Source organism: Euprymna scolopes, chromosome 8, assembly GCF_053919585.1.
Source record: "Euprymna scolopes isolate OS-2025 chromosome 8, ASM5391958v1, whole genome shotgun sequence".
NCBI classification, from domain to species: domain Eukaryota; kingdom Metazoa; phylum Mollusca; class Cephalopoda; order Sepiida; family Sepiolidae; genus Euprymna; species Euprymna scolopes.
The window spans coordinates 146,362,009-146,374,449 of NC_136489.1; the positions used below are offsets into that span (position 1 = coordinate 146,362,009).

At 32.2% G+C, this 12,441-nt stretch overlaps 1 long non-coding RNA gene across 1 annotated transcript in view; it reads right to left on the bottom strand.

The window, feature by feature from the left end:
• LOC145283821 (uncharacterized) overlaps positions 1 to 8,666 on the bottom strand; it is a 90,945-nt gene extending 82,279 nt beyond the window's left edge. Inside the window, exon 1 of the long non-coding RNA XR_013868764.1 lies at positions 8,429 to 8,666. This is a non-coding gene — a long non-coding RNA (uncharacterized LOC145283821). The remainder of the gene's footprint in view (positions 1 to 8,428) is intronic.
• Between the last annotated feature and the right edge of the window lie 3,775 nt (positions 8,667 to 12,441).

The following is a 12,441-nucleotide window of genomic DNA, read 5'->3' on the forward strand; positions in this document are numbered from 1 at the left end:
CGTGCGGAGTTTGAGCGCACAGACCACGTCATGCAAAAAAAAAAGCAAAAAACAAACAAAACAAAAACAAAAACAAAAACAAAACAAAAACAAAAACAAAAACAAAAACAAAACAAAAACAAAAACAAAACAAAAACAAAAACAAAAACAAAACAAAACAAAACAAAACAAAAAAACAATCCCGCCCCCCCCAAAAAAAACACGCTATGAGCTTAGTCACAGTATAATTTTCACGACCTGTTATTCTATCATTGTATCATTATTGCTAAGCGACAATATGGAAAAATGATTTTACCGATGATAGATAAATAAAATAAAAGTTTCGATTATGAATTATTGGTAATTATCGGTGGTATTCTGAGACAAAACCTAATTAAAATCACTCCCAGATTTATACACTAAAGTTCAGTAAATTTTCAAGAAAATCTGTTCAGCCGTTTCGGAGTTTATAAGGAAGGAACTCACATACAAAGAAAAAGTTGCATTTATATAAGTAAAGATACATAATATTATCGATGAAAAAACACTATATTTTGGGGGATTTATACGATGACTGTATATGTAATAATATGACGCAGACAAAAGAGAATTTAAATTTAAAATATGGACGCAGTCGTTTAAACTTGACGGCACAAATAAATGATAATAAACAAACAAAAGAATTATTTAAAAACATAGCGGATAGATTGGAAATAACAACATTCCTTGGACATAAACAAGACGAGAGAGGAACAATGATAAATACGGTTTGTCAAAATGTCTTAAACGGAATTCGATTTGGAATTTTAACACAGATTAGATAACAATTTCTAGGATTAACTCGAAGAACAATGGGACAAAATTTCCGAAACTTAGATCAGAGGATCTGGCGTAATATAATGTAAAACAAGTATTATATAAACTTGGAGGAAAAAAAAAATAAAATACATGTTTTCTGAAATGGAGTCAGACAGACGGAGTGAGAATGCACGGGGGCAGAATTTACTCAAAAGACCAGGTATTGGTCAGTTGTCCTATATGTAAAATAAAAACAAAAAGATTATCATTAAACAACCTGCTGCTGTTGTGTTATTTTTTAAGGGGGGAGGGAGAGATTTGCAACCAATAAGACGTAAGTATCAATCGGGTTCTCTCCCTTACATCTTAATTGATTTTATAATTCAGAACTGTTAAAACTCCACACGCTAACAATTATAATCAATTTTTGTGAAAAAAAAAAAAAAAAAAAAAATTATCAGCTAATTTATTTTGTGACGGAATTTTTAAACTGAATGATTTTTGAGCCGTTTTTTTTTTACCTACAGACATCGCATCTAAATAACTGCCGGTAATCTTTGATAGATTGACCCCATTAAACCTTGCCCTTTATCTTTTTAGGATACGATGTGTTATTCCTATTTTTAAGTGGACGCATCTTTATTAGTGTTATGGCTTTAATATCTTAATCTTATTCACGTACATATGTCATGGGAAGTTCTTCATATTTGGATGTAATTTATTCGCGTGAAAGTAAAATACATAATTATAAAGAAATGCGTTTATATCACCTAAATATGTGCTACTGTGATAGTACTTGTCTTACGGACCTGAGGCGAAGATGTTCTATTGAATATCTATTTCTAAGTAGCTTGGTATATATTTTGATGACGATTTTAGCCTAAGCCATACTTTTACTTACTAATGAGAATCAATTTAATTAACTAGAGGTTTAATATAACTTAATCAACCCCGCAGTCGTTCTAAACGTAGTCGTTTCATAACGTTCTAACTTCACTATATTTGTAACAACAACTGGCTTTAATTTAACGTCATAACTCAGTTGTACTGCATTGTTCTAACTGAGCTGAAGGTAATTTCCCCTCTATAATATAGTATAACCTTTTGTACATGCGAATCATAAGTACAGTTCATCCTGAAAGCACATTACCAGCATAGAACTTACAACACCGTTCTCGAAATAACCATCTTCAAAATGTATCCAAATCGCATTTTCATGTCTCCTTGACATTTTTGTAGCAAGTATGTTTCAGCCTATTCAAAATAAGTAGATATGTAGACTAAATGCTTCCGAAACTCATATTTAATTGCAATATATATATATATATATATATATATATATATGTATATGTGTGTGTGTGTGTTTGTGTATTAAAGGATTGGTATGAATAAAAGGTGAAATATAACTGAATAAACATATTTACACACACACACACACACACACACACACACACACACACACACACACACACACACACACACACACACACACACACACAGACAGACACATACACACACACCCGCACGCACGCACACATATATATGCGCTGCCTAATAATCTTTGCACTTTTATTTTTGCTTAGTGTCTTTTTAAATTTAATTTTAGAAGAATTATTTGAGTAAAATTGCGTTTTTTTGGTGATTTTTTCCTTCAAACACACAAGTAATGGTATATAATATTTGCAATTGGTGTTTCTTCCTTTTTTCAAGGTAACTTGTACATCGAAAATGTGAAGGCCCGCTATTTTTTTGCATCTTGGGTCGTATTGGATGGCTTTCACCTTCTGCTGTCCACTAAGCTGATTTGACTCCGGAGTGATGTGGTGCATCCATGTTTCATCCATGTTGATGACAAAACTCGCTTCTATTGAATTTAAACAGTTACAAACAATACGCTAGTCATCGACGTATTATTGTTTTCGAACAACTCCAGCAAACACCGCTTTCGCCTTGAGAAATGTCGACGCAAAACGCTTAATACATTTCCGTTTTTATATTTCCAACACATCTGCTATTCCACGCAACTTAAAAATACGATGGATTAAAATGAGTTTGTTTTATGTTTGATAGGACAACTGCTGAATTTAGGCAACCTGAACGCTGATTATCATTTGTGTTTGGACATCAGCATATTAATCCTTTACTCTTGTTGTTGACCAAACAGGATTTGAATAATAATTCCAGTTTGAGTTTGTATCATTTGTCTGCACGTTCAGAACCTAATATTTTGCAGAGTTCCCATTATGCTGCTTTGCCTACACATCCGTTTCTTTTCGTAAGAGTATTCACACAAGCCATCATCAAAGATTGCTCTTTGAGAACAACTTGTGGTGTTCCCTGGAGTCAGAGTGACAAAAAATCTCCCAATATTTCCAACACTCTGCACCTCTTTCGATAACCTTTGCAAAAAAAATTTGCGTTATCGCAACAGCCGCTTACCATTGATTTCTTGTTGGCGGCGACCATTGGTCTTCACTGGAATTTGTGTGGCAATAAGCCTCCACAAGGTTCCAGTCCTCTTTGCACTCCTCCAGTGGAGGTCTCGCTAATGCTTTCTCTCCTCGGTTTTTCATTCCTCTCTGATCCTCCTTATTTGGTATGATGTTTGTTTATGGTGACACTAACAGAAAAAAAAATGGTGGTTATTTTTCAATTATACAGTTTCAGTTTTCATGATTCCATGTGCTGTTAATTTGTGTTTTGCATCTGTAACCGTTTCTGTGTCCAGTTTTTGTGCTATTATTATTATTATTATTATTATTATTATTATTATTATTATTATTATTATTATTATTATTATTATTATAACCTCATTTATTGGAGAATGTCAAATATAAATATTGAAAATAACGACGTGAATGAGGCTGGAACATCTTGCGATGGTCTCACGCCCGGTAGGTGTCCCACTGGTCAACAGGGTGGGTCATGTCGTCATCATGCGACTGTTCAAAATTAAAAACCCTTAATCTTTGAAGCTCCTGGTTTGGAACCGGGATTGATGGAAATCCTCTGGAAATGAATATCATCGCTTTCCAGAGAGACGTTGATAAACGAAATCAGAATTATTATTTATCAGTAACCAATGAAAACCATGAATAAGAGAGTGATATTTGTTGGCCATCTTTGTTATCTTTTATGCAAATCTTATTAAAAACCGACTCGAAACTTGAAGATCTTTACACCTGTTACTTGTGTGAGTCATTATTGAACACAACCGAAAAGGTTTCAGTTTTACATATTTTTTCAGACGATATTCATTGGGTTGTTCCGTTTTCATAACGCTCTTTGCATGTGACTAACTTATAGCCGACATCCGATACTCAAGAGCCGGCGTGAAACAATACGCCGATCCATAACACATGACGTCTACATTATTGGGAATGCATCTGATTTCTCTCGTGTATGCAAGGAATTCAAGAGTTGTCGATTTCCCATTTATCATTTCTCCCCTTCTCCCCCAACAGCAATATGAAAAGAGAAAGAGATTACTCATCGTATCTCTATGCTTGCATGAGTGCACGGACAAGAACTAAATTAACTGTTGATGCTGTAGACTATTATGAGAGTCAGAATGAGACCAAGGGTACGAAACATTACCAGCTGTGGCTAAAAATCGAATCCAAGCATTTTCTGTGTTATTGAATAATCTAATTCATGACGTAAATATCTGTATTCGAATTCGACTAACCTATGATAGACCAAGCCACGATATATACACATAAAAAGACACACACACACGCGTATATATATATATATATATATATATATATATATATATATATATATATATATATATATGAGGAGAGAACTTGAATGTCTACTGGAGAGAACTTAAATGCCTACTAGACACTATTCTCGAGGGTCTAAGGTCTCTCTGTGCAGGGGTTTGTCAGGACAACCTGGCATGAGAATACTTTTCCCTAGAAGTAAACCCGGACCAATTATTAAAAATCGCATAGTATTTGCTGGCCAAATAAGATGTCCTTTCTATGGTTAATCCACATTAGCTTTTACGAGGAATGGTGCATCTTCTCCAAGTTATGTTACCTCAAGTAATAACACAAAGCTGGATACTCCAGCAGACTAGATAAATTCTTGTCCTAAAATCCAGTAAGACCAAGACACCAAAATGAAAGATATACTACAACATATGAAAATGGTTAATTGGGGAAAGGGAAATCATGTTCTCAATTTCTTTACTAACTCAGTGTTTGAGAGATAAAGAACTTTAATGGAACATTCGAATATCTGTGTATCTCATATAGAGTTCAAGTGTTAGGCCCAGGTTGTGGACCCCTTGATTTCTAAGAGCTTCAACTGCAGTAATATATATATATATATATATATATATATATATATATATATATATATATATATATATAAAATAATATATATTTCTTGAACTATATTCCTTATAATATAGTCCAAATTGTTACAAATTATAAGCTCAATGAAAATTCATTACAGCCTTCAGAGCATATATCGTGGTAAGCTGCTTCCATGTTTTGTTATACTGATGTTGTTTGATGGCACAATGGATCCTATCACTCATAAATACAACTAAACACGTGTCGGGCACTTATGAAAAAATATAGGCGAATTTTACTTAAGGGCGATATTTTCCAATAACAACAATAACGATATTTTCCAATAACAACAATAACGATATTTTCCAATAACAACAATAACGATATTTTCCAATAACAACAATAACGATATTTTCCAATAACAACAACAAAACAATGCCAACAATAACGATATTTTCCAATAACAACAATAACGATATTTTCCAATAACAACAATAACGATATTTTCCAATAACAACAATAACGATATTTTCCAATAACAACAATACTATTTGATTAGACTTATTAGATAAAAATTTGATGATGTGTTTACTAAACTTTAACCCGAAAGTAATTTTGAAATCTTAAACCTGCAAACTAGAAAGAAATTTCTGTTTGTAATTTTATAAGATTATAATGACGACCATTTGAGAATACCAGCTCTTGTATGTAAAACCCAGTCCCAGTGGCATTGTAAGCCGGGGGCAAGCATCAATATAAACGAACATAACGAACGCAACAGACATCTCAAGACCGTTTGTTGTAATCGTCACTGGTCAGTGTTAAGGTGTCAATTAAAAAAAAGTTTAAACACAAAATGAATATATGATTATGTAGATCTATTATTAGTTTATTGAGATTCAATTAATATTTCTGTTTCTGTTTCGTTATTAAGGCTTGTCGTACTATTGCGATTGTTGTCATCTCAGCGATAATTTATTTAGAATATCGTACAATGACCAAAATATTTAATACGGCGGTTCTTGCATCTATCATTTTGTTTACTAATAAAAAAGAGAGTAAGAAAGAACTCGTGACCAACAAAAACATAACTCGCACTGCTGCTCTAGCAGTATCAGAATTTTTGTAGGAATTTTTGACACCCCTAACACGAAACTGCGAATACAATATAAAAATCTCGTAATTTCTCCGTTAAAAGTGGGTTATTTATTTTCTTTATGGATTATACTTCCAAAATAAACTATTACAGTTGTTTTAAAAGTAATAGAATTTTTTTTTTTAAAACAGTAATGAATTTTCCAAACTCAATATTTTTCAATTTTTAAACTTTAAAAATCTATCAAAATTTTTCTATTGATTCTATTTTTACGATATTTTCAGGGTCAATGTGAAATTTTATGTTCTTTCCAATAAACCGAATATAATATTTAAGACAAACGTTTTTTTTTAAATTCACGCCCCCCAAGTGTCACCCATTTTGAAATGTCTATTAAAAAGTAAATAATTAATTTATGTCGGGGAGTTTTATATATCACAAATTGAAGAGAAAAGGCCAATAAATAATATATTCAAATTTAAAACAAAAAAAAAATCGCTTTTTTAGAAATTTACCTGTAAAGTCCGAAGTTTAAAACCTTATTTTATAAGAACACATTGTTTTTTTTTTTTGTCATTTTTTTTAATGAAACCTTGGTCCTTGCTCCTTTAATTGAAAAAAAAAATTAGGGCTTGAATTACATTTTTCGAGGAGTTATAAGCTTGGAAAGACAGGGGGTCGAATAATTCACGCCTCTCATTTTGAAATGTCTATTAAAAAGTAAATAATTAATTTATGTCGGGGAGTTTTATATATCACAAATTGAAGAGAAAAGGTCAATAAATAATATATTCAAATTTAAAACAAAAAAAAAATCGCTTTTTTAGAAATTTACCTGTAAAGTCCGAAGTTTAAAACCTTATTTTATAAGAACACATTGTTTTTTTTTTGTCATTTTTTTTAATGAAACCTTGGTCCTTGCTCCTTTAATTGAAAAAAAAAAATTAGGGCTTGAATTACATTTTTCGAGGAGTTATAAGCTTGGAAAGACAGGGGGTCGAATAATTCACGCCTCTCATTTTGAAATGTCTATTAAAAAGTAAATAATTAATTTATGTCGGGGAGTTTTATATATCACACATTGAAGAGAAAAGGTCAATAAATAATATATTCAAATTTAAAACAAAAAAAAAATCGCTTTTTTAGAAATTTACCTGTAAAGTCCGAAGTTTAAAACCTTTTTAAAAAAAAAAAACACATTGTTTTTTTTTGTTTTTTTTTTTTTAATAAAACCTTGGTCCTTGCTCCTTTAATTGAAAAAAAAATTAGGGCTTGAATTACATTTTTCGAGGAGTTATAAGCTTGGAAAGATGGGGTGGAATTATTCACTATTTTCACGAAATTTCTGACACTGCTACTGCTGCTCTATGAGAATATATTTGATCTCGAAACATTTTGCTAATGGACGCCATTATTGTGTGTCTACGTAAGTAATGTTCTTTTAATATTCTATATTATTAGCATTAACAATTAATTAATTGCTAAACAGAAAATTTATAAATATTAATAGAGAGTGAAACAACAATAATAATATTAAATTAAATTATCTGATTTTTGCAAAAAAAAAAAAAAAAAAAAAATCAAATATCGTTTCTTTCAGCGCCAAAACATTTATATTAAGATAAATACTATGTTAATTTTAAGTGAGGGAAAATTCTCTTATTATAAAAACGTTTTAATATTTATAATTTTGAATAGAAAACTTTAATTAACAAAAGAAATAAGACTTGTGAAGATTTTCAATTTAGATGGAATTTGGAAACATTAAAACCTTGTCAAATAGAATTTCGTTAAAACTTGCTTTAAATCTTTAACCAAATATTGAAAGTTTGAAGCTATTGAAACCCAATAACGATTTAAATAGAAATTAAAATAATATTACTCTAACAAAATAAGCCATAGTTTCATAATAATTTCGCTCAATTAATGATTAATGACCATAATTTACCGTAATAATTAAATTTAGCTTTCAAAATAATTAAAAAATATTATATTTATAAAAAATAAACCCCCCTAAAAAAGCAAACAAACAAAAAATACAAATGTAAAAAAAAAACACTCCCGGACAACGGCGGATAGTAGCAACTAATTTTGAAAAGTGAATCGTAAATTTTCAAATTGAAATAGAATCAAAGAAAAAAAGTTCACATTTTAAACATTTCGACTGAACTGGCTTTTAGCACTGATATGGTAATATGATATTCAGAATACTATTTTTTTTGTCAGATCTGTATAACCTTGGACCCACCTGTTCACCAAAAACAATTCATGCAGAAGTACACGTGATTGCAATTTAGTTTTCTTTCTTCTTGAAGTAGATGGGTTGATGTTTGATGCCGTCTAATGCCAACCGGAAAAGGGCGGCGTAGATATTTGGCATTCAGTTGGAGATGTTTTTGAAAGCTCGTCTAAAAATAAATAAAACAAACAACTATATTAGAACGAAGTAGAAAAACAAGACGCATGTAATCGATTTAGAGGAGGAATCAGAATGTCTACAGGTTTTTGAATGTTACTTAATCATTGCCACTTTAATGGTCAACGTTGTGTCCTTGGAAGATGAGTTGAAGGGCGTAATTCATGATTCTACAGTATTTTCAAACCTGATTGAGTGAATGCACTTTGACAAAGAGAACAATAACAAAACGAACCATTACTACTTAACAAAATGACGTTATATATGTGTGTGAACTCTTAAGGAACTCCCATATTATTTGTTGTTTTAGAACTGTTCTTTTTAGTTCGACAGAAAGATTCTCGTGTTCGACAAGAGACACTTGAAAAAGATCGGAGATTACATCGGCCGAAACGTTGTGAGAATAATACTCAAGATGAGAGTAAAAGTTAGAATGATCCCAATAATGCGAATTATCAATCCTCCTCTCAAATTTCAGAAACATAAGACAGAATCCTACTAAATTGTCTAGAATATTCATTCCAATTTGGATCGAACTCGATAACATTATCTTCATTCTAGAAATGTATAATGTTTAAAGCTTTAACTTAAAAATCACCTTGTATGTTCGAGTTAGACTATGTCTCATCTTGGCAAAGAAGGATTTCGTGGTTTATGACAGAGTCTAAGTTATTAGAATGATGTTGAACCACAACTGTTATAATAATTGGCTGGGGGGAAAATACTATCCCGGAAATAATAACATGAAATAGGACCCAATATTTTCCTTTTATTTATCAAGTAATGTTCATTTCAAGTGGATGTCACATTCCGAAGTATGTTTTTGTATCCAAGATATAGCCTAGATGCGATGAAGATAGCTACCAGATCACATGTGCATGTTGACAACCGCCGTATTACATATACTTCCTAAATAACCAAGATCGGTCCTGCAGAGTGCAACAAATGTTCTAGAATCGAACCAGCAAAATGACAATAAAAGAAACCTGCAAAAAAAAAAAATAATAAAAAATAAAACTAAAAACTAAAAAAAAAACAAAGAAAAAAACAAGCAAAAATAAATAAATTAAAAAATCAAAACTGAATATGGCTGAGGAAACAAAAACAAGCTACTCCCGTGAATTAAAAAAAGGGTTCCGTCCGAAATTCCGTAAAGATGATGCGAATTCGACGTAAAGATTCCCGATATTGACGAGACGCGTCTAAACAAAGTTATGTAGAATGAAACTTTGTAAGAACAACAGATGGAATAATCCAAATAATACAAATTACACTAGCGAACACATTTTTTTGGTACTCAAGGTTTCTAAGCTGATTTAGACTAATTTGGGGATGCTGATTCAGCAAAATCATATTAATTTTTTCTCATCAGGTCCAATTGTTGAGATATATTTTTTTTTAGACCTTTTTAACTTTAAATTTTTCCTAATTTTCTCCTCCGGTTGGTCTTTACTTCCCTCTTGCAACCACTGACAACACACAACGCCTCTTTCTTCTTTATCCGCTCCCATCCCCGGTACCAATAGTATGTTTTATTAATTTCTTCTTGACAATGTGTTTGTTTATATAGTTATGTAACGTGACATTTCATGTTCTATTTTGTTACGAACTTATTCAGTTTTTCGATTTCTTTAACTCCTCCATTTTCCTACCCTCGTTTGTTGTTAATGTTTTTACTTTCTCATACCCGTCGTTTTTCTCTTTCAGTTTTTAATTTTTCAGTTTAAATAAATATACCCGTGGATTATATATTAGTTTTTAGAATCGTTATTTTTTAATAGTTTATCTGACTGTGAAACGTATGTGCGTGCAATGACAGTACATTCTAGCTTTATAATTACAATTGTAGGTTGTAATTGTCATGTATGTTAATTGATTATGACATCACAAACTTTAAAACAAAAGTCAAATTTGCATGTTTTTGTTAATTTCTAGCTCAAAGTAGGGTATATTCTCAATGATAGGAATTCATTTATAAGTCACACAGGAAACAATCAAACTGCATTATTTTACTTTCGTTGCAGATTTTTGGAGCAAAAATGAAGCATGCCGAGGCGACGTTGTTTGAACAATCCAAATGTGTTTTGCTATATTTGCGGGGAATATACTGTGCAATCTAACAGGAAATGGATCAGTGAATTTGTAAAGTGTGTTTATTAAAGTAATTCTGGGTGATCAAGATAAGGTATGGACAACCATATTGTATGCAAGCAATGTGCTGAGCATCTTCGACAAGAAACAAAAAACAGATAGAAAGTCACACCGCTGCTTCGGTATTTCAATGACGTGGAAAAAACCCATTTTGATGACTACTGTGCAGTCAAAGCGAAGTAAATCAACAAAAAGAAAAGGTGTGAAATGACCGACATGAAGGGCGGTTGGGCTCCCCAAGGGAGGGAACGAAAACTTAAAATTTACTATAAAAAAAAACGGGCAAACATAACCCTTTATTAAATATGGTGCGCCCGGGCGACAGCAAAAATTCTTGCTGAGAGAAAATCACAAAATAATAAATGACTGTATTATATTTATCTTGGGTTTTATCCATCAACACAGTGTCACTATAAAGGTTGGGAGGAAACATATGCGGTGAACTGGTACAAGTAATTCGAATCTATATATTGGAGAATGAATGTACTTTGAGGACAACCCTCTGACCTAGAAGTGATGAGTGTAACCACGAAAAGGTGATAAACAACTCGGAACCCTTCCAGGTGCGATTGTGTGGGAATTCTAAAAAAAAAAAAGAAACCAATCTAGACATGAGAAAGTGACGTTGTCGTGGTTGTTTGGTTAGGGGCGGGGAGACCCCACGTTACCCTGATCTGCAATATATAATCATGTGCAGAGTTGAAAAAAGTTAATTACTCAGTCAGTCAAAGAGTTATTTAATTGAGAATCACCGCTTACTCCCCTCTCCACGACGCTCCGTATTACTAATGCCGCACTATCAAAAGATAAAGAAAGAGGGAAGGCCTGAAAACTAATTGTCGACTATATGGCATCAACATTTGTGAACTATATATATATATATATATATATATATATATATATATATATATACATGCATATATATATATATATATATATATATATATATATATATATATATATATATTTTTTTTAGAAGAAGCTGAGTTTTATTGACTTTCCTCTGTGCATTGAGTGCCTTCTTATCGGAAGGCGTATTTGTGGATTTTTGTTCTTTTTCCTCAGCGGGCGACCAACCAGTGAGACGACGGCATATTAACCCTGACGCGAGAGAAACTAACAAGCACCGGCCGCGAATGGAAAACTGACCAGCGCAACCAACGGATCCTACTGCATTGAATAGGTTACATCTGGTCATTGTCGATCAGGATAGTGACTCGGACGAGATCAGAGGTCACAAAGTAATTCGTTGGATTATCCAAATCTCAAGTCTGCAACTAGGCCAATTCCTCACTGCGATGAAATCTCTGTTCCAGTGTTTAAAGGATTGCCTGAATTGGAATTACCTGATTTTGAAGAAGACTAAGTCTTTGTTTTGTCCACTGACAGTAGTGAAGCATCTGTTTCAAATGTCGGTTTTCCTCCTCCTTCACTACCCCAACATATTTTTTTTGAACTTTTAACTTCAAGATTCAAAGAAAAAAATCTATTTCAGCCTGAAATTCTCACAACCTTCTGTAGAAAATGTCATATTGAATTCTTGCCATATTTCACTTAGGAAAACGACGATGTGGCAGCTTGGTGTCGAACAGTATTATTTTCAAGATTGGCGCCCTTTTATAAACAGTTCCCAAAGAAGTTTAAATGTATTCTTCACAATAGCAAATTATATGGAGCAGTTCCTCTGGACCATT